This window comes from Lycium barbarum, chromosome 3 (assembly GCF_019175385.1).
Source record: "Lycium barbarum isolate Lr01 chromosome 3, ASM1917538v2, whole genome shotgun sequence".
Lineage (NCBI taxonomy): Eukaryota > Viridiplantae > Streptophyta > Magnoliopsida > Solanales > Solanaceae > Lycium > Lycium barbarum.
Genome location: NC_083339.1, coordinates 71439294 through 71460167, shown reverse-complemented (window position 1 = coordinate 71460167; position 20874 = coordinate 71439294). Strand labels below are relative to the sequence as shown.

The 20874-nt window shown below is 36.9% G+C and overlaps 1 long non-coding RNA gene across 1 annotated transcript; it reads left to right on the top strand.

Moving 5' to 3' along the window:
* The first annotated feature begins 349 nt into the window (after nt 1–349).
* Nucleotides 350–6999, top strand: LOC132633914 (uncharacterized). The gene is made up of 3 exons (XR_009579930.1): nt 350–1003; nt 4576–4635; nt 6693–6999. It is a non-coding gene; the product is annotated as an uncharacterized LOC132633914 (long non-coding RNA).
* The last annotated feature ends 13875 nt before the right edge of the window (nt 7000–20874 follow it).

Genomic DNA, 20874 nt, shown 5'->3' with positions numbered 1-20874 from the left:
ATTTCGATTAATCAAATAAATAATCAATTACGTCTCAATTTTACAAATTATTTGGCTTTAATTGCAATTATTTTCAAAACGGCTAAAATTGAAATTGTTGATTTATTTGTGTAATAATTGTGGTCAATTTTGAAATGTCTAATTAATTCTACATTTTGGCTTGGCTACAATTGAAATGATTTGTTTAAAAGCTACAATTTCGATTGTAACCATAATTGCACATTTTAGCCATTTATTCTTCAATTTGGTTGATTCAGCGAGATTGGGCCGAGATCTGTTACAAATGACCCGTCCCACCCACTGTTTATATACATTTTAATCAAACGACCCCTCAAGACCCTCAGTTGCACCGTTTGGTTGAAAAGGGGTTGAGCAACCCTAATTGCCACCGAGAAATTTTCTCTCTCTCTCTCTCTCTCTCTCACACCCCCACATACACATACACACACACACACACAATCATCGTTGCCATTTCAGGCAAGTGCAGAATGGTACAATGCTTTTCAGAGCTTGTACAACTAGTTTGTGTAAGCATTAATTGCTTCTCACCTCTCTCCACTGCGTCCCACCAGAGAAGAGGTAAAATTGACCCTCTCGCTTACTTTTCCTGAAATCTACAGTCAATCAAGGACATATCCCTTAATGGGATTTGTGTCGTTGCTATTTTGAATACTCAATTCTCTTTGGATTGTAAATATACAAGCGGATTCAAGAATCCTTTGCAAATTCGTTTATCCCACATCAAAATTGAACCAACTTTGAGGGTTTTTGGGGTTCTATATATAGAACCCTACTCTCAACACAACACACACACACACACAAAAGTCTCGAATACACAGAGCAAAATCACCCGATTTACCTAGGGATTTAGCATATTTACTGAAACCTTTAACTAGTTGGGTTTTCTAGTGTAAAAATTGTTTTTTTTTTGTGGATGAGTTGGGGCATGGAGGAGCAAGGATCTTCAACTTCCAATCTCGAAAAAGGTTAGCACTTGAAAAAGGTAAATTTTTCTTCCTTTAAGTTATTTTCTTTCGCCTGTGTTTTAGTTTGCTTGCATGTTTATTTTGCTTAGTTATTATTGTTAGGTTAGTTTAGTTTAGTTGTTAATATGTATTTATGTGTTTGTTTAGGTTAGTTAAATTAGTTTAAATTATAGTGAGCCTTTGTCGGTGAGTTTGTTCAGTGTTAGTATGCGCTAATATGTGGTTAGTTTGGTACTAGATTTAGTTTAGTTGTTAGTAGTAATTATATCTTCTTTATTATGTTTAGTGTTTAGATTAACATACATAGCATAATGTGTTAGTTTAAAAGGCATTTAAACAGAAATGATCTTGTGTTATGATAATGAGATTTAATCAACTGTGCATACATCTAAGGATGTGATCAAGGTCCAACATTATTTCTAACTTAAGACATGAGTTCTGGAGGTTCTTTTCTAAAAGATTAATTTGAAATTGAATAGCTTATATGAACCCTTGTGCTTTCAGATAATCACATAGCTAAACATTAGTTTAATTCATACTAAGATGGACAAAACCTAGAAGCTTTGATAAGCTTAAGAGGATGGTTCATTCTTCAAAATGTGTGGTCTTCCCATGAGCTTTGATTGTTAAAGTGTCTTAGTGCAGTTGTTAAAGCTAGGCTTACTTAAAGAAGGTTAAAACTGGATGAGATCTATAAGGTTCTAAAAGAGGTAGTTTGGCATTATGTTAGATCATATCTAGTTTAAAACCATGGATAAATAGTTAAAAAAGGTCTTATCTGTTCAACCCTTTTATTGTCATTCCTTCGTTTCTCCATGTTTTTGCCAACCGAATATGTAAAGAAAAATATACTGAAATGCTGATCTTCGCTGCTTTGTCTCCTATATGACCTCTTCTGGTTTAAATTGGTTTTAGGGGCTGTGTATATAGGCATGTCCTAAATGGATTTGCTATGTTCTTAGTGAATGTAATCCTTACATGTTTTGCATCATCTTTGAAGTCTAGAATGTTGGCAATGCATCATTTAGTTAATCCCCACTGGTTTCAGTCATGTGCTTTAAATGCTAGACCTTCCCCATTTAGTTTGAACTTGCGCATGTATTCAATATTTTTTAGTCCTAATCAGTGACCTAACAATCATGATGTCAGTAAGCCTTTTACATTTGCTCCACTTTGTTTGTGTCAATTGGATCTGTGTACTTGTTCATAAATGGTTTAGCCTTTTCTAAATGTTGATGTTTGGTTCAAATTAGCTTGAGCATCATAAAAAACTTGTTGGTTGTTGATTTATATAAGTGGATATGCATCTCATGAACTTGTCATCTAACTCTAGCTCAAATTTTCAGCATGAAACCTGATTTCGACCATGATTTATAAGCTCATGTTTGAACTAGTGATTATTCTTCTTGGCTTATGCATATGCAAAACTCAGTTTATGTCACTATTAAGTTTGAGTCATTATGTCTTACCTGCTTGCTGTGATATGGACAGGACTCATCCATGGTAAAAAGGAAGTTGTCATGATCACATAAGTATAAGATAAGCTTAAGAGGTTGTCAATTAGATGGGATAAGGCAAAGAGTGATTATCCTTGGGCTAGGGAAAGGTTAGGAAAGACTTGGAGTTCATTTACTCAGTCGAGTACTACTGATCCTAGGCTGTTGGGGTTCCTCTTTATTGCACCACACTCCTATGGGACCCTCTAAGGTTTCAGCAAATGGAAAAAAGGAAACTATGTGAGTTTGTATGGTAAAATTGAATTCTGAGACCTGTGTATAGGTCAGTAGCTGCTGCTATGTATATGGATTGCCTTCCTTAGTGTCTGATGTTGCATGCTTGTCCTGTTATTGCTTGATGTCATGAAATCAAGGAAATAAAGTGTCATCCTCTTAGAGGATAGCCCAGATTAAGAACTTGCACCATTTGGATTCTTTTTATTGCATAAAGCATGCTTGGAAGAATCTGGATCCTGCCATGTTTTGTTCGAAGTGTTGATATGAGAAATGTTTGCCGATGTTGATATACTCCTTGTGTGCATAAGAATATGGTGTTGACACCTAAATTTTGACCTCTCATAATTTATTTTAATCATCGTGAGTTCTTGGATATTAAACAGAGTGAAATTTGTATTTTTTATAGATCAAAATGATTTTATAAAATTGTTTTGATAATATTTTGCCATTCATCTGGCAAAATAACTTCAATAATGTTATAAATCATTTAGAAATTAATTTACACAATTTTTTATAATTGATATGAAGCATTTGCCATGTTTAACCAAGAAGATAATTTAAAACAATTGTTTAATTAATTATTAAAATTATTAGAAAAATCAATTAGCAATCATTTTTACTCCGTTTAATTCAAGAAATCTGGTTAATTAAATAAGTTAGTCATTTTATTTCTCAAATATTAATTCTTCATATTCAATTTGCATTTGTGTAATTTCTAGAGTTAATCATAATTAATCAGGTGTTTAGTTGTGGTTAATTTCATAAATTGCTTACTATGTGATTAATTGCAGTCATGATTGAAATAATCAATTGTTGGCTAATTTTGGCCTTAATTGAAGTAGCCAATTTCCATGGGTTAAAGTCAATTGAGGTCATAATGGCAACGTTTAAGTCTTTTACATAATTAACCATGTTTATTAGTTTGATTAATTGGTTAATTAATTATGTTTGACCATAATTGAGGGGTTTAAATTAATTGACTTTCTTAATTGTGGCCATTTATTAAAACAGTGTCAAGTCCTTTCTATATATATGCATATATAAATGTGTATACATGTATATTGTATGTATATGCGTGTATATACAAGGCCACCCTTCCTTTTCTTTTTAAGTTGGTCGCGCCCAGTCTATATGTGGACCCACCCGACCCACTTCGCTTTTAAAGGAGATAACCCCCAATATCTTTTTCATTTTTTACAAACCATACGACCCCTTCTCAGTAAAGATGAGGGTTTTCTCGTCAAAACCCTAGCGCCACCCCATCGCTTTTTATCTCTCTTCACTCATACACGGCCAAAAATGGCAAAATGGCAGAGGTAGCAGGGTGTTTCAGGCTTTGCATAGCCGATTCAGGCAAAGCATTAATTCCTTCCACCATTTTTTCACCAAACGCAGCCCAAGCATGGTATTTCTTTAGTTTCTTTTTAATTTTTTGATGTATCTCGGGTCAACGAGTACAAATCCCTTAATAGGATTTGTCTCAAAGTGAATTTGAACGCTTGATCCTCATTGGTTCGCCTGAAACCAACAAGGATCCGTTGAGAGTGGTCTGAATCTGACCCTTTATTGTTTATTTACCATGAACCTCAGCCGTTGAATGTGGAATTAAGGGTTTTATGCCCAGAAATTGTGAAAGTCCCACATCAATTTTGAATTAAAATTTTAGGGTTTTGGGGTTCTATATAAAAAACCCCAATTCACATTTAGCACAGACCTGACAAGCTTGAAAATCTTACTTGAGCGTAAAAAAAAAAATTCAATTTAACTAGGGTGAGCAATTTTGCTTAAAACATTGACCTAATCAAGTAATAGTCTAAAAATTTATTTTGTTTTCCTTGTTTGTGGCTGAGTATTAGGGTTGAGGAAGCAAAGGATCTCCAAGATTCAATCTCGACCATAGGCAGCACGCAAAAAAGGTATTTGCTCTTCCTTTAAGCTGTTTCAATTTATGTTGTTTAATAATCTGATTAGCTTGTTAGTTTGCTTAATAGTCCATTTTAGTAGTCTGCTAGTTGTTTGTATGTAGTTTAGAGTGATAGTTTTTAAATATGTTTTGAGTGCTTGATTATAGATAATCATGTGTTAGTTTAGCTTTGGTAGTTGTCTAAATCATGTTTTAAATGCTTAATCCTGTTTAGTCTTAGGTTAGTTTAGGTCTGTTGGCTATTTAACTATGTTTACATGCTTGGTTTAACCTAAATCATGTCTAGTATGCTCTATAAGTCTGTTTGTGTTACACCTCGGAAAATTTCCCGTTGGTACGCAAGTAAACGAACTAGTGATGTGTGCGAGGAGTGCGAGTGTATAATGTTTCATGAGCAATGTGCGTATATGGACGAGAATGATTAGAATGAAAAGTCGAGAAATGTGAAAAGTTGAAAGTTGGCAAAACTGCCCAGTGGTCGTAAAGTGCAAAATACGGACCGTAAAATGGAATACGGTCCGTAAACTGGCAGTTGTAAATTGCCATGCAAGGTTTCAACTTTCTGCCCAGTTGAGAAGTGGTAAAATACGACCAGGAGAACGGACCGTAAAGTGATTTACGGCCCGTAAACCACGGTCGTAAATCACCATGCATGCAGCCGAAGTTTCTGGTTCTGCTTAGGGTTAAAGACGACCACGAGGGACGGTCCGTAAACTGGAATACGGACCGTAAACCTCCATGGACGACCACTGTACACCTCAGCACAGATTTTCAATTCATTAAATATGAGGACCAAGACTTGTTTTATTTCATTTCTACATTACACCACTTCTCTCTAGAATCATCTCTCTACATTTATTTCATAAGGTTTCAAGGACTATAAGTCACCAACAACATAAACAAGTGAATCAAGTGTAAGCAAGCTATTAAATACCATTCAAGTCAAGAAATGCAAATGGAGAAAAACTAGGGTTTTACTCAAAGTGAAGTATTATCAACCAAAGCTTGTCCCTACATCATCTAAGGTAAGATTCATGATATTTATATGTTGGTTAACATATTGGGGAGTTTAAATACTTGGATGGTAGAAGTATATACTAAAATGGTCAATGGAGGGTAAAATGAGGAATGTGGGTAATGTGAATGACTAATGGCTATTGTTATTATATTAATGAAGGTAGAAACTTGAGCATCGAAGGAGTACGCGCAAGTGTAGAATAGTTCGACGAAGAGGTATGTAAGGCTAACCCTTCTTTCATAAGGCATGGTTCCTTGGCCAAACTCTTAAATCCTCTATATGAGTATGTTGTATTCAAGTGATTGACACTCCGAGCTCATAAGCTCACGATCCTCGATACATGCTACGAATGTACTACGCACCCCATTTGATGAGTAAGCATAAGATAGAGATGTAGCGAAAATGATGATGATAGTGATGACGATGATAATAATAATAATGCTAAAGGTGCCTACGGGCTATTATATTTACATGTGCCTATGAAGGGCTATAATGACACCCCGAGCTTATAACGCCGGGTAGGATATATGTATATGAATATGTATAAAGTATGTATACGATTACGAAACACGCGCACACATCTGCAGATGGTACGGATAACACTGAAGCCTTGGTAGGGCCAGGTATGAGTAACCTTGAGCCTTGGTTGGCCAAGTATGTATGAAACACCGATCCTATGAGGTCGGGTATGCTATGTATATGAAATGACTATGTATATAATATGAATATGAATGTGATACGACTATGTATAAGAATACGAATAAGGACATGTATAAGAATATTAGCACAAGTATGTACGAGTACTATTATGGAATACGGATGATGACGTAGGTGTACTAATGCGTATGAAAAATGGAAAGTCCTACGAAAGGCAGGTAAGTACTATGACGATGATATTATTGTCTCCCCTCCTATGCTATTTCATATGTTGTTCATTATGCTTGTATATCGATGTTGATCATGCTTTACATACTCAGTACATTCTTCGTACTGACGTCCTTTTATTTGTGGACGCTGCGTCATGCCCGCAGGTGCACAGGGAGACAGACTTGATCCATAGCTGCCTATTCGGAGATTTCATAGGAAGCTCCATTTCCTTCGGAGCCATATCTTTTGGGTACTCATTCTTTGTGTATATAATTATGGGCATAGCGGGGTCCTGTCCCGCTAATGTGATATGTTATACTCTTAGAGGCTCGTAGACATGTGAGTGTGTGTGGGTAGATGTGTTTGGCCTTGTCGGCCTATGTTTTGTATATCATTTTGTCGGCCACGTCGGCCCATGTACATTGATGTGACATAGATGCCTACGATGATATAAATGTGCTGTTGTCCAAATGGGACTAGTTGACGAATGAATGGAAATGCATGTATAATTATGTGGCTCACCTAGATAAAAGCATAAGAGTTAGCTAAGAGGGTGCCCGGGTGGGCTAGCACCGGGTGGTCGTCGCGGCCCCGAGTCGGGTCGTGACAGTTTGCTTAGACATTATGTCCTGTATTCCAAAGTTAGTGTGTTTTAAGGTGACATAAGCCTGTTTAAGACTAAAGAAACCTCTGAAATCATGTTTAAAATGATTTATGATCTTGCATCTTTGTGTATTAACTAGAAGTGAAGCCCTTATATGCAAATGAACTTGAGAAACTACTTAATACTCAAATCCACCTGTCTCCACTTAACTTAAGTACATAATTGTAGAAAGTTGCTTGTATTGAGTGAATGAATTTTAGTTTTTTTTTCCAATGAATACTCTCATGTGGTTTCTTTGTGTTATTATGATGGTTTATGGTTTGCAGTACTCTAGAGGTAGTGTAAAATGTCTAAGTTCATTTCTATATGCTGCTTAAATCCACTTCTATACATGTTTAGATGATTTATGGGACATATGAAATAAAGGCTTGTCCTTAAATGTGAAGTATGGTCAGTTACACTCTTATATGCCTCTATTCTACTCAATATTAGCCTGTGTGTGGCAACATGTATGAATATGTAACTCAGATTGCTTTATTTTAAAGACAAATGGATATGTTGGTCTGAGAATTTGTTTGAAAGACCCAAAATGGCATGACCTCTTTTGTAAATCAAATATGGCATATTTTGAAACTCTGTTTTTGCTTTATAAGGTTTTACATATCTATATTAGAGTTGAACATAGACCTTGTTGTATCCAGAAGGATTTTTGATGTCCTTCATGTCTTCTGTGTGTAACTTCTCAGATTAAATCACCCTTTAGTTCAATGTCACCCTTTTGCATAGCCCTAGATCCACCTTGAATATGGAACTTGACTAAATGAGGCCTGAATATCTGTAATCATATAATGTCTTATCCTTGAGGCTAATTCTCAACACACTTAAACCATTTCAATTTTCCCACAAAACCCTTATCTGTAGTGTATCACAGTGTTGTTTGTCTATGAATGGGGATATTGTGCCCTGAACCTGTACATGCCTTCTCCCTTCTGAAAAAACACTTGTATGATTGTCTTAAACACATTACATGAAACTGCAAAGATATCATGTCTCTCTAAAATTATCAATGCATGGTTTAGCCCTATCTGTTTAGCTTCCCTGTTTGTATGCATTCAAATGATTATACTAAATTCATGACCTCCTCCTTAAGCAACTGTCATAATGTCACTTCCCTGTTTAACTTGTTAGTTGCTCTAGTGGTTGTCCTCTTTCTTCTGAGCATAATTGATGTTTAACTTGGTTAAGTACAAACCCTTTGTGTGAATATCTATTTGGCTTAAGCACAAGTGTATATTTGGTATATCATCCATCTTTGACTTAGAAGTTTTCATTTAGGCTTTTATGTAATGACAATTTGGGCTTGTCCTGCCCACTTTCGAACTGCCCCTTCCCCCCCCCCCCCCTCTTTCATATTGCCATTTACGCATGATGGGCTTGCATGTTTTTTTCTTGTCTGGTTACTTTGGTAGCTGAATTGGGCCTGCTTATTCCTCTTTGACATTTATAATTCGGGCTTTGTCTTTTATTTTATATGCATCTAATGTTGAGTATATTAATATGTGTGTATGTATACAGTTTGGTATAAGTATATGTTTTGTTTATATTATGTTAATTGCTAGGTTCTAGATACTCTCTAACCATCCCACTCTTTGTTTCCCTTTGGCTGCATGGGATAATACCATTTGGGCTGACTTCTACTGCACATAACCTGTTGGGCCTGAGGCCCGACCACCCTTTCTTTAATCGAGTCCGGGACATGAATAAGGGAAGCTAATACTTTTTTTTGCGCGGATTGTCCTTCATTTTGGGTGGTCTTTAATTTTTTCCCTTCAAATTGGTGGTCTTTAAGTTTTTCCCTTCGCCTAATACCCCGAGGTTATGGGTTCGAACCCAGCTCAGTAAGAAAAATAAATTCGCAAGGCAGAATTTACATGGGAAGAATTTGCAAAACTATCCCATGCAAAATGCAAATTCTACCTTTGGGCCTTAAGGGCAAAAGTTAAAGACCACCAATTTGAGGGATAAAAATCAAAGACCACCCCCAGTGAAGGGCAATCCTGCAAATTGCCCAAGCTAATATATATTGAAAGCCCAACCATGGGTGAAAATGGCAACTGGTGGGCTTAGGTAGGCCTACAAGGCTAACTTTCTCTCCATTATTTATGTATACTTGTATATTTGTACATATTTGTAAAAATACACCTGAAAGTATTGAAACCCCTATGAATGCTTAGAACTTAAAAAAAAATGATGGTATTATTAGGAAGTCGCTCAAATGATTTTCAAACTCACCTAATCTAACACTTGCATGAAATCAGTACTTAATTTGTTTCTTAAGTTTAAAAGTGATTTGGAAATTTGGTTAAGTATAAACGATCCTTTTTGAGAATAAAACTGAGATTACAAAATTTTGGGTCTTCACCCTTTACATATCTGGAAACAAAAGTGAGTATAGATAATGTTACACCTCGGAAAATTTTCCGTTGGTACGCAAGTGGATGAACTAGTGATGAATATGAGTGTGTGATGTCTATGAGCAAGAAACGACGTTTGATGACCTTAGGCGAGATTTCGAAAGTATCCGATGTGAGACGAGGAAGTTGGCTAAGTTAAGATGAGATACAAGGTGAGCAATGCATGTGCATGGACGGGGGTGATTAAAATGAGAAGTCTAAGAAATATGGGAAGTTGCAGAATTGCAACTGCCCAGTGGTCGTAAATTGCAAAATACGGACCGTAAATTGTAATACAGTCCGTAAACTGGCAGTCGTAAACTGCCATGCAAGGTTTCAACTTTCTGCCCAGTCAAGAAATGGTAAAATACGACCAGGTGGACGGACCGTAAAGTGATTTACAGCCCGTAAACCATGGTCGTAAACTACCATGAAGGCAGCCCAGCCCGTAAACCATGGTCGTAAACCACCATGGACGAAGTTGGAGGTCATGACCATAAATATGGGAGAATTAGAAGCAAATTGAGAAATCTAGGTAATGTGAATGACTAATGGTCATTGTTATGATATTAATGAAGGTATAGACGCTAGCATTGGAAGGAAACGTGAAAGTGTAGAATAGTCCGACGAAAAGGTATGTAAGGCTAACCCTTCTTTCACAAGGCATGATTCTTGGCCAAACTTCTAATTCCTCTATATGAGTATGTTGTATTCAAGTGATTGACACTCCGAGCTCATAAGCTCACGATCCTTAACATGTACTACGATTGTACTACGCCCCTTATATGACGAGTAAGCCTAAGATATGGATGTAGAAATAATGACGATGATAGTGATGACGATAATAATAATAATGATACCAAAGGTGCCTACGGGCTATTATACTTATATGTGCTTATGAAGGGCTATAATGATACCCCGAGCTTATAACGCCGGGTAGGATATATGTATATGATTATGTATAAAGTATGTATACGATTACGTAATGCGCGCACACCTCTGCAGATGGTATGGATAACCCTGAAGCCTTGGTAGGGCCAGGTAGAAATAACATTGAGCCTTGGTTGGCTAAGTACGTATGAAACACCGAACCTTATGGTCGGGCACGCTATGTATGTATATAAGTGTATGGCTATATATATAATATGAATATGAATGTGAAAAGACTATGTATACGAATGCGAATAAGGACATGTATATGAATTTGAGCACAAGTATGGTACGAGTACTATTATGGAATACGGATGATGACGTAGGTGTACAAATACGTATGAAAAATGGAAAGTCCTACGAAAGGCAGGTAAGTGTTATGACGATGATATTATTGTCTCCCCCCTCCTATGCTATTTCATATGTTGTTCGGGATGCCTATTTATTGATGTTGCTCATGCTTTACATACTCAGTACATTCTTCGTACTGACGTCCTTTTGTTTGTGGACGCTGCGTCATGCCCGCAGGTGCACAGGGAGACAGACGTGATCCATAGCTGCCTATTCGGAGATTACATAGAGAGCTCCATTTCCTTCGGAGCCGTATCTTTTGGGTACTCATTCTTTTGTGTTTATAATTATGGGCATAGTGGGGTCCTGTCCCGCTAATGTGATATGTCATACTCTTAGAGGCTCGTAGTCATGTGTATGTGGGTAGAGATGTTCGGCCATGTCGGCCCATGTTTTGTATATCTTTTGTTGGCCTCGTCGGCCTTGTACCTATGATGTGGCATAGACGCCTATGATATGTTAAATGATGATGGTCGTCTAATGGGACCAATATGATTAACGATAAGAAAAGCACGAATTGACTTATGGTTCACCTAGATGTTATGTTATATACGATAAGGGGGTGCTCGGGTGGGGTAGCACCGGGTGCTCGTCGCGGACCCCTAGCCGGGTCGTGACAAAAGTGGTATCAGAGCAGTTCAGTCCTAGGATGTGTCTACGAGCCATGTCTAGTAGAGTCTTGGTTATGGGTGTGTTGCGAGCCACACTTATAAACAAGAAGCTGCGGACATTTTAGGAATATATGACCTTCTTTCTTCACAAGAATCGTGCGATAGAGCTATGATGTAAGAAATTCTTGTTCCTAAATCGTGTGTTGTGTATTTCAGAGATGCCTAAAAAGAAAAAGGCTACAGCAGCCCAAAAGGGCAAGACGGTGCAGAAAGTTAGTGCTTTGGGCCTTAAACCCATAATAGACCGTTTGAATTTTTAAAGGGAACAAAACCGTTTGACTTGGATCTTAAATGTTGAACTGGATCGAATCAAGATAGGTTTAAAAATTGTGGACCGGAAAAGATTTGTTATACCCCATTTTAACCGGGTTATAGTAGAGTACAACATATTGGTGATTCCTATTTATTTTATTTTAAGGAGTCGCCACCTAATTAATTTAACGGTGAATTAGGACACCTAGAGGTTAACTAAGGCAAAGTTAAAACTAAACCTCCGTTAATAGTCTGCTTAACCAATGTGATTCCAGGTAAGGGCTCTATATTATCGTAAAGGGAAGGAGTTAGGCATACTTTAGAATCCGTTAACTACGGTTGTCCGGCCAAACTTAGGTTAATTAATTAAAGTGAGAATTTGTATAAAAGAGGACTTTAAATGCCATTTTAAATAAAACTTATAAATATTGCTAAGACTTTAAATAAAATGCTATTTAGAAATAAAACTTGTAAAAGATATTTTGCATAAAAGAGGATTTTAAATACTCTTTAAAATAAAATTCACAAAATGTTGCTAAGGTTTTGAAAGAAAAATATAATAATGCTATATAAAAATAGGTTTATAAATACATATTAATTGATTCTTTTATGATTTAGGAGTATGCACAAAAATAGCTAATATGAGTTTCTTTATCCTTTTATCATTTCTCATTAACTATGCTTAGCTGAAAATATACGTGATTGACTCCAAACTTGAAAGGTCATTTACAAAATATGCTTGAGTTTATATTTGCGTATTAGTGGCGTTTTGAAACATTTATGATAAAATATGATTCTTTTTACTTAAAATATATAGCCATGCCATTTTGCAAATCAATTATTCCAAATAATAAATACTATAAATAATTTTAACATAAAAGGGAATGAAACTTATGGAACTAATGTTAATATCTCTCTTAAATTTACTACCCATTATACTAAAGCTAAACCTACTAATTCATTAGGATTCATCTAGGTTAAGAAAATAAAAACAAAATAAAAGTTAATCCCATAATACAAATTAAATGCAGCAACATAAAATAGAGGTGTAGAAAGATGTAATGAGTGGGCCTAGCCCATTTTGGGCTGCTGCTGTCTACTGCCACTGTTATGGGCCTCGGCCTAGAATTCCCTTTTAAATTTTGCTGCGGGTGGGCTGACTCGAGAGGAGGATTTTGTTCGGCTTTTAGCCCAACATCGAATGCGGAGGATGAGGAGTCCCTCGGACTCGTATGCGATGGTCATGCATAAAACAAAAGAAAGGAAGAGGATTAGTATCTAATCGACGAATAAGTTTAAACATGTACAAATTCAAAACAGGTCGATAGGTCATATATAAACTGCATAGACAAATGCAATAGCACAAAATATTCAGAGTATACCTGGTATACCTGAAAGGTATATATTAATATACGGTCCTTGTATACCCGGATATACATTAAGGTTTATATACCATGTATACTTTGAAGTATACCATATCACAGAAAAAAAATCAGGCAGGGCGGGGGAAAACCCATACGAGCAGAAAAAATGCAGAAAGAAGGAAGCAAATTCGCGAGCACCAAACAGACATCCCAAAGCAAGCACAAAGCACAGTTATACGTATAGCTAGAAAAGGATTACCCAGATATCTTAATATGGTTCAAATAGATAGTCAAGTGAACATGCATATTTGACATTTCACTCCAAATTTAATCAGCTGCAGCAACTTCACCCCTTATTCGAATATACCTTAAAGATATATACCCATATGATTCATACAATGCTTGCCAATAAGTTTAAACAGGTTCAAATCAGCATGGAATGATCGTACAACATACAGTTAGAATGTTTTATCAATAGAGAAACTCCAATATATTTTAGAATCCAACAGAGCACTAACATATACTTAAAGATACTGAAGCTGGATCTAAGCTGTTGTTCAACCTTATTTAGAGCAAAAAAAAAACAAACATAGAAGGCATACGAACTGGGAAACTCAAACATCTTATCCTATAAGAAGGCTTATCTTGGATAATTTATATTAGTTGATTAGGGTTTCAAAGAGTACAAACGACACAGAGAGAAAAACCAATAGATGTACCCCAAGCCATATTCGAAAGTCATATTTAACCATTCTCGAGGTTCAAACAAAGACAGATCTGGAATTTTGTTTCAATTTCACAATAAAACCAATCCAAACTGTACGCAATGCAAAGAGGAATAAAACCCACAAACACTTGGAAAACTATATTCATGCTCATACCATCATTAATCTATCATTTACCCTTTCAAAACTATTGGCTTAAGCCCAATCAAATGCTGAGAACTAAAGCATACCAATAATCACCTAAACAGTAATCTAATCAAGTGGCATCCTGTTTATGACAGTCCACATAAACAATAAACCAAAGACAAAGGCCAAATAATGGACAAAGAAGACATTAAGAGACAGCACAGAACAGCTTATGGCAATCTGATTCTCTTTAAGTGTACAGACTTAGTTTTCACTCTCATAACTCATATTTTTACCCATCTCGGGCGAAGAAATAGTGGAAGGACGAGACCCTTTATAAATAAGGATTTTGTTCATATAGGCTTAAGCTAAAACATGCAGTTAAAAGAGGTTTAAACTAGGCCAACATACAATCATGCTCAATTATAGAACTTATCGTATAAGGCTTCAAATGGATTAAGCTAACTTAGGCAAACCAGGTAATTCAAATACCAAAACAACAGGGTCTTTCTCCTTCAACTATAATTACAGTTTCAAATTGAACAAACAAACTAGGCCACTTTGAGTGTAATTTGATACAGATTACAACACTAAGCAGAATAGACTTAATGACTAAACATAGTGTCATACCAACTACAATATGAAGCAAACAAACTAAAGACTAAATACAGTTCCTCATCAACTGCCACAGTAAGCAAAACAAACTAAGTAACTGAACATAGTTTTCTTACCAGCTGCAACATTAAGCAAAACAAACACATATCGAGCTGCTCATGAATGCATAGGAACCAAAACCCAAGTAAACAAAAGGTTGATATGTATGCGAATACATGTTTGGATGACAATCGACTCATTCGAAATATAAAGGACAATTTGGATTAAGAACACATTAAACCATAATAAACATCAATCTCTAAACTTCCTCAGACCAAAATGATACTTGACCTTGCTAGATATGCTTTCAAATGCGTACAACAGTCCACAGAGAACATTGTACACATATAAATGACTATCAACACATTAAGAACATAAAACCACAGCCTGAAACAGAGAAGGTAGTGGTCACACACAGCCTTAAAAACGTTAACCACATGCTAGTATTATTCAAACGACATAACGAGGACCAAATTATCCACTAAAGAGTGAAACATACTAAGCTTAAGCTAAACAAGAACTAAACCAAATTAATCTAAACAGAACAAGAATTATATCTATCAGCATTATGACGCTGCCTAACTAACAAGCATGTAAAGCATATAAAAACACATAACACAAAGCAGAAGGTGCTCGATTCATGGATAAATAAATAAAAGGGGTGTTGACTGACCTTCTCCGGGTCCAGCGAAGTGGGTGCGGGACTTCGATATCCACTGGAACATTACAGACTCCGGTTTCAAATTTACTCGGACTCGAATCAGTTGCAGGAACCAAAAGGGAATCAGAACAATCTTCTATTTTCGAATAAATATCCAAACGATATTAAAACTGATGAAGACTTAATAATTTTAGACGGGAATTTGAAGCGATCGAAATAACTCAAAACTTTAGGGGATTTCTGCGGCTAAACAAACTTGTTCTTGGGGAATTTCATGAATCGAAAAAAATCCTCCTTTCTTGGGGTAATTTCATGAATCCAAAATCCTCCCTTCTTGGGGTAATTTCATGAATCCAAAATCCTCTCCCTTTTCGATTCCACTCCACCACTATTTATAGGGTTCTTTAGGTTTTTGTGTTGAAGAAGGAGAGAGAGGAGCGGGGGGGACAGACGGAGGTCGAGGATGCAGAGGAGTGGGGAACAGGAGAAGTGGGGTGGCAGTGGCAACGTGGGGGGACAGGGGCATGGTGGAGTGGCAGAGGCGTGGGCGTGGAGGAGAAGTGGGGTGGCAGTGGCAACGTGGGGGGACAGGGCATGGTGGAGTGGCAGAGGCGTGGGCGTGGAGGAGAAGAGAGGGAGAGAAGGAGAGAGAAGGGAGCGGGAGGGGGAAGCGGCGCAGGTGAAAGAGAAAGAGAAAGAGAAAGAGAAAGAGAATAGGGGGGGGGGGGGGGAGGATTAGGTTTTAGGAAAATATTTGGGCCAGTCGGGTAGGGTAATAATTTGGGTTGGGCTGGTCCGTTTTGAAATATTGGGCTGGTATTTGAAATGTGGATTGGGTATTAAAATGTGGATTGGTTTTGTAAATTAGTCCGAAAATAGTATGAGTTGATTGGGCTACTACATCTATTTAAATAGCTTGTGTTAAAATATTACTCAACATAGAATATGCAATCATTAGTGCTCAGATAATAAAAAATGACGTTGTAATAGCCGTGCAATAAACACTATTATTTAATTATGCAAAGATAAATGCGATGCGTCTGCGTAAGCTGGTAAAATGCTGAAATGATAAAAAATGTGAATTATAATAATAATAATAATAATAATAATAATAATAATAATAATGATGATGATGATGATGATAATGATGGATAGTAACTGTAATAGAATAATGAAACGCCGGTATTGATAAAAAGCTAATAATTATAGTAGAAATATAAATATATATTTTAATTTTTCAAAAAAAATATTAGAAGCGTAAATAGGTATTTTGGAGGAGAGGCGGGACAAAATTGGGTGTCAACAAGATTAATTTGTGAACTTGGGCCAAACTTTGAGAAAAAACTTGGAAAATTAAAGATTTCAGAACTAAAATGGACCATTTATATGACTTGTGGACTCAAAACAATTTTCGGAAAACAAAGGCATTTTGGGGCCAAAGGCCCGAACTTAAGGGACAAAAACAAGAGGAATTACACCTGGACCAATTTTAAGATAAGATGGCTTTGGTATGGATATGGTTTGACCCAATTGAAATTTCAATGAAATAAAATGGACTTAATAACCTTTCTTATATACGTATATTATAATAAGGAGATATACTCCATTTACTTTCTTATATAAAAACCTATAAGGACTAAACTTATATCATTAGGACCAAAATAGTAGCGACTCTACTCGGGATGTGTCTTGGTCCGGAAATGAAGTGAGTTGAACACTTATATGAATTTTTTTAAACCAAAACCCCTTTTTTAAAGGGACAGTTTGCCGGAAATTTGAATTTATGATAGCATGACATTTTGCGATAAAGGAACATTTTAAAGCAAATAATTACAATAATCACATATTGAAGCTCATAGGTCAACCGTATTTTACGGATCCTTAATACTAGGGTACTTAAAACCTTCCCTTAGAGATCACCAGAACCTTTACCTCGAACTTTGGTCTAAAAAGGATTTTTCTCTTGTTTGATAAACCTTTTTTACCCGGTTTTCCTAATTTCCATTATAAAATTAGGTGGCAAATCTAAAAACGCGAAATCCATTTAGAGCACCAACAACCTCTTAGTAGCTTTTATTCACCCGCGTAAAAGTGAACCGTAACAGATGGCGACTCTGCTAGGGATTTTCTAGGTTCTAGCCATAAGAGTTTCAATATAATGTGATTTAATTATGCTTATTTGTTTACTTTTTTGCAATTATAAATTTTCATGCATTCGTATCATAAATTCCGCCACTCTTGGTAAAAAGCATCTTTTTAAAGGGGACACACGGGCTCGCGGTCTAGCCTTCACGAAAAACCGAAACACCCTTTCTTTGGAACACGTTCAACGCGGAGTTGGTGTGCGGTCATCCAACAGCCGACAACGGTTCACCCCGAGTAGTCCGCTTGGGTCCAAGGTCACTTCGAAAACCCACTCTTGCATATGCCTAGGATAGAGCTAAGACAAATCCAAAGAATAACTAGAAGGGTTTTGGATATTTGAGACGTATCTGGAACCGGATAGGAGGACCACCTCATGTCAAATACGGTCTATGACCCGAAAGATACCGCATCTCATTTATGTGATAATTGGAGACATGTTATGTGCCTATGTGCCAAACCATTGCCTATTAAGGGGGGGGGGGGGGGACACATTAACCTTGTCTTTATTTTGTAGATGACGATTGATTTGCAATTTGACATGGTTATTGATACATCGGATTTTTTACATATATGGTGGGGTAGGATGAGCCAAGAAGAAAGAAAGAGAATGTCACAACACAGTCTTGATAGGGCATGATGGGAACCCGACCCTTTACTTAGAGCCGAGCGAACCCACTGGTTCTCGTTATATTCATAATCTCACTGGACTCTTAAACCACAAAATGAAATGCATAATGAAAGCTTTTCAAAAACATTCTTTTCGTCTTTCTCAAATCAAGTAAAATCTGTAATCATATGAAATTTGTAACATAATGCATAATGATACATCGGCTTGCAGAGCCGCTTGCAAGACTGACATGCTATATAAGTACCTCTGTCTGAAAAATCTCTAACATAAATCAATATACCATAACATAGATACTCTGACTCGGCAATACTCCGGAAGGAAATGGAGCTCGCCAATCTAGCTGGAACATCTTCTAGCAATAACCCTCTGCTCATCTGTATACACCTGTGTGGCATGAAACGCAGCGTCCACAAGAAGGGACATCAGTACGAGTAATGTACTGAGTATGCAAGGCATGAACAATACCATAAGATCATAGTAAGAGACGTAAAGCACAACATAGAGTAAGGAAATAACCTGTACCTCGGTTTGCCTCTTAAGGCGGATATCATGCATGCTAACTTTACCTATTAAAGCAACATATAAATATTTACAAGTAAACTGCCTGACCATATAGGTACGGTGTAATCCTGCCCAGCCATTCAGGCACGGTGTGATCATCATAAGCCCGCATCCAGGCCTCTCGCGTCCGGGGTAATCATAAACTGCCCACTGCACTGGTGTGTCTCCCCGGCCGCCTATTGGATGGCGCGGTGTTATACTGCCCGACCATGTAGGCAAGGTGTTATTAAAATACATACATAATTATAAATCATGCATGAGAGCCCAAGTGAAAGCTACAACTCTATCGGAGTGACGTAAGGTCGGTAACCTCCGATTTATATTATGGAATAATCATCATCGATATATCTCACCTCGAAGGAACAATTCATGAGGAGAGACCAACAACAATGAGAAATTCAAGGAAATCATCAAATAAACTCGATAATCTCATAATAGCATTAAAATCATAAGCTTTGGAACTTCTAGGATCAAAATCATCGTCCTCAAGCGCAACATAGAAAACATCTCATCTTCTTTATCCTTATAAAGCGTACTCATCTTTAGCGTTATAAGAAACTCTTGGGATCATGAAACTTTAACTTTTGAGGATAAAGACATTATGGAAAACATCTCATCTTTAGTATCATAGGAAGCTTTTAAGAATCATGAGTTTCTAACTCTTGGAAATAAGAAGGTTATGGAAACGTATGTGGAATCACAACATAAGAATCATGCCTTTGAAAGAAGGGGACTAGCCTTAACATACCTTTTTGGTCGCCTTAACTCTAACTAGTCAACGCTTGGCCTCCCAGGCTCGTAAATCTGTATTCAAGAAATTTTATACTTTTGTTAGACTCATCTTCATAGGCATGTCTTAAGCCCTCAAACTAACTCTTTCTGGAATCTGCTGAAATTTCGGCAGCATCTCCCCTATTTATATGCCTAGCCCGAAATTATAATTCAGCAACCAACAACAACAACAACAACAACGACAATCACATATTTTCCAACACCAACATGTACCACAAAACATCCTACACGATGTTTTCCCATTTTCCACAACCAACCAACTCGCTATACAATTATTTAACGACTTTATCTCCGTTAATAAACCAAAATTAACATTAATAATAGGAGATTCATACCTTATTCTTGTTAAAACAGAGATATCTTCAATATCTACCTTGAATCCACCGCAAAACCATACTAGAATCACATCCATGCGTTTATTCGAGCTTCGATTAATACTCCTCGCTTGAAAATTGCTCACTTTGTGATTCCCCCTCTCTCTCTTCAATTTTCTGGAAATTTCTGGGCAAATCTGGTGAAAAAGGGGGGTTTTACCCCTGTAGCAGTACTGTAGCACACATTTCTACTCTGTCAGCTGAGCTTGTAACGTTCATAATTCTCTACTCAGATGTCCTATCTACGAGTGGTTTGTTGTGTTGGAAACTAGACTCAACTAACTTCATTTTAGGCTTTTGTTTCACCTTAAAACACTTCATATGCTAAGAGATATGCGTCCCCCAAATTGGACCAAAATATTCTCACAAAACATTACCCATCCTTTCTCCGAAGTCGTACTACTTCATTTCTTCCGCTCATTTCCTTATAAAACCCTCCGGTATACCTTATATACATCATATAGTCATTAACTATACTTAATAATTCTTGCTCCTTCTATTCCAAAGTTGTTTTACTTAATCCTAACTCAACGTACTTATGTTTCAAATTTGATAAGTGCTCTTCGAAGATACGGGGTGTAACATCCTTCTCCCCTTAAAAGCATTTGTCCTCGAATGTTGTAGTTTTCAACCCACAACACCATGTTTGATTCGTCAGAACAATTATTTTTCCTTTAGGGTCCGCTTACCATTTGCTTAAACTATAACTTGGGTCAGTCTCTTCTCATTCTTTCTTAACTCTTCTATTGCCTTCAGTCGTCTTCTTTCACTTCTCTATCCTCATGTACATGATCGGAAATTAACTAGCATCTCGCTCTTGTTATTACTCCATTTTGGTAGTCTTGACTTGCCGTGACATAACTATCCATCGTCCTGTAAGTACTTTTTTTTTCTCGCTCCTTGTTTCCTTGTTAATGGGCAGCTACCTTTCCCCCTTTACGGCGCCTCTTTGCGTTTACTCCTTCGGCGCAATCTCGGGCTATCCTTTTTGTACCCATTGATCTTAGATATACACTGTACCGATTTTTGTAGTCCATTAGTCAGGCTTTCTAATC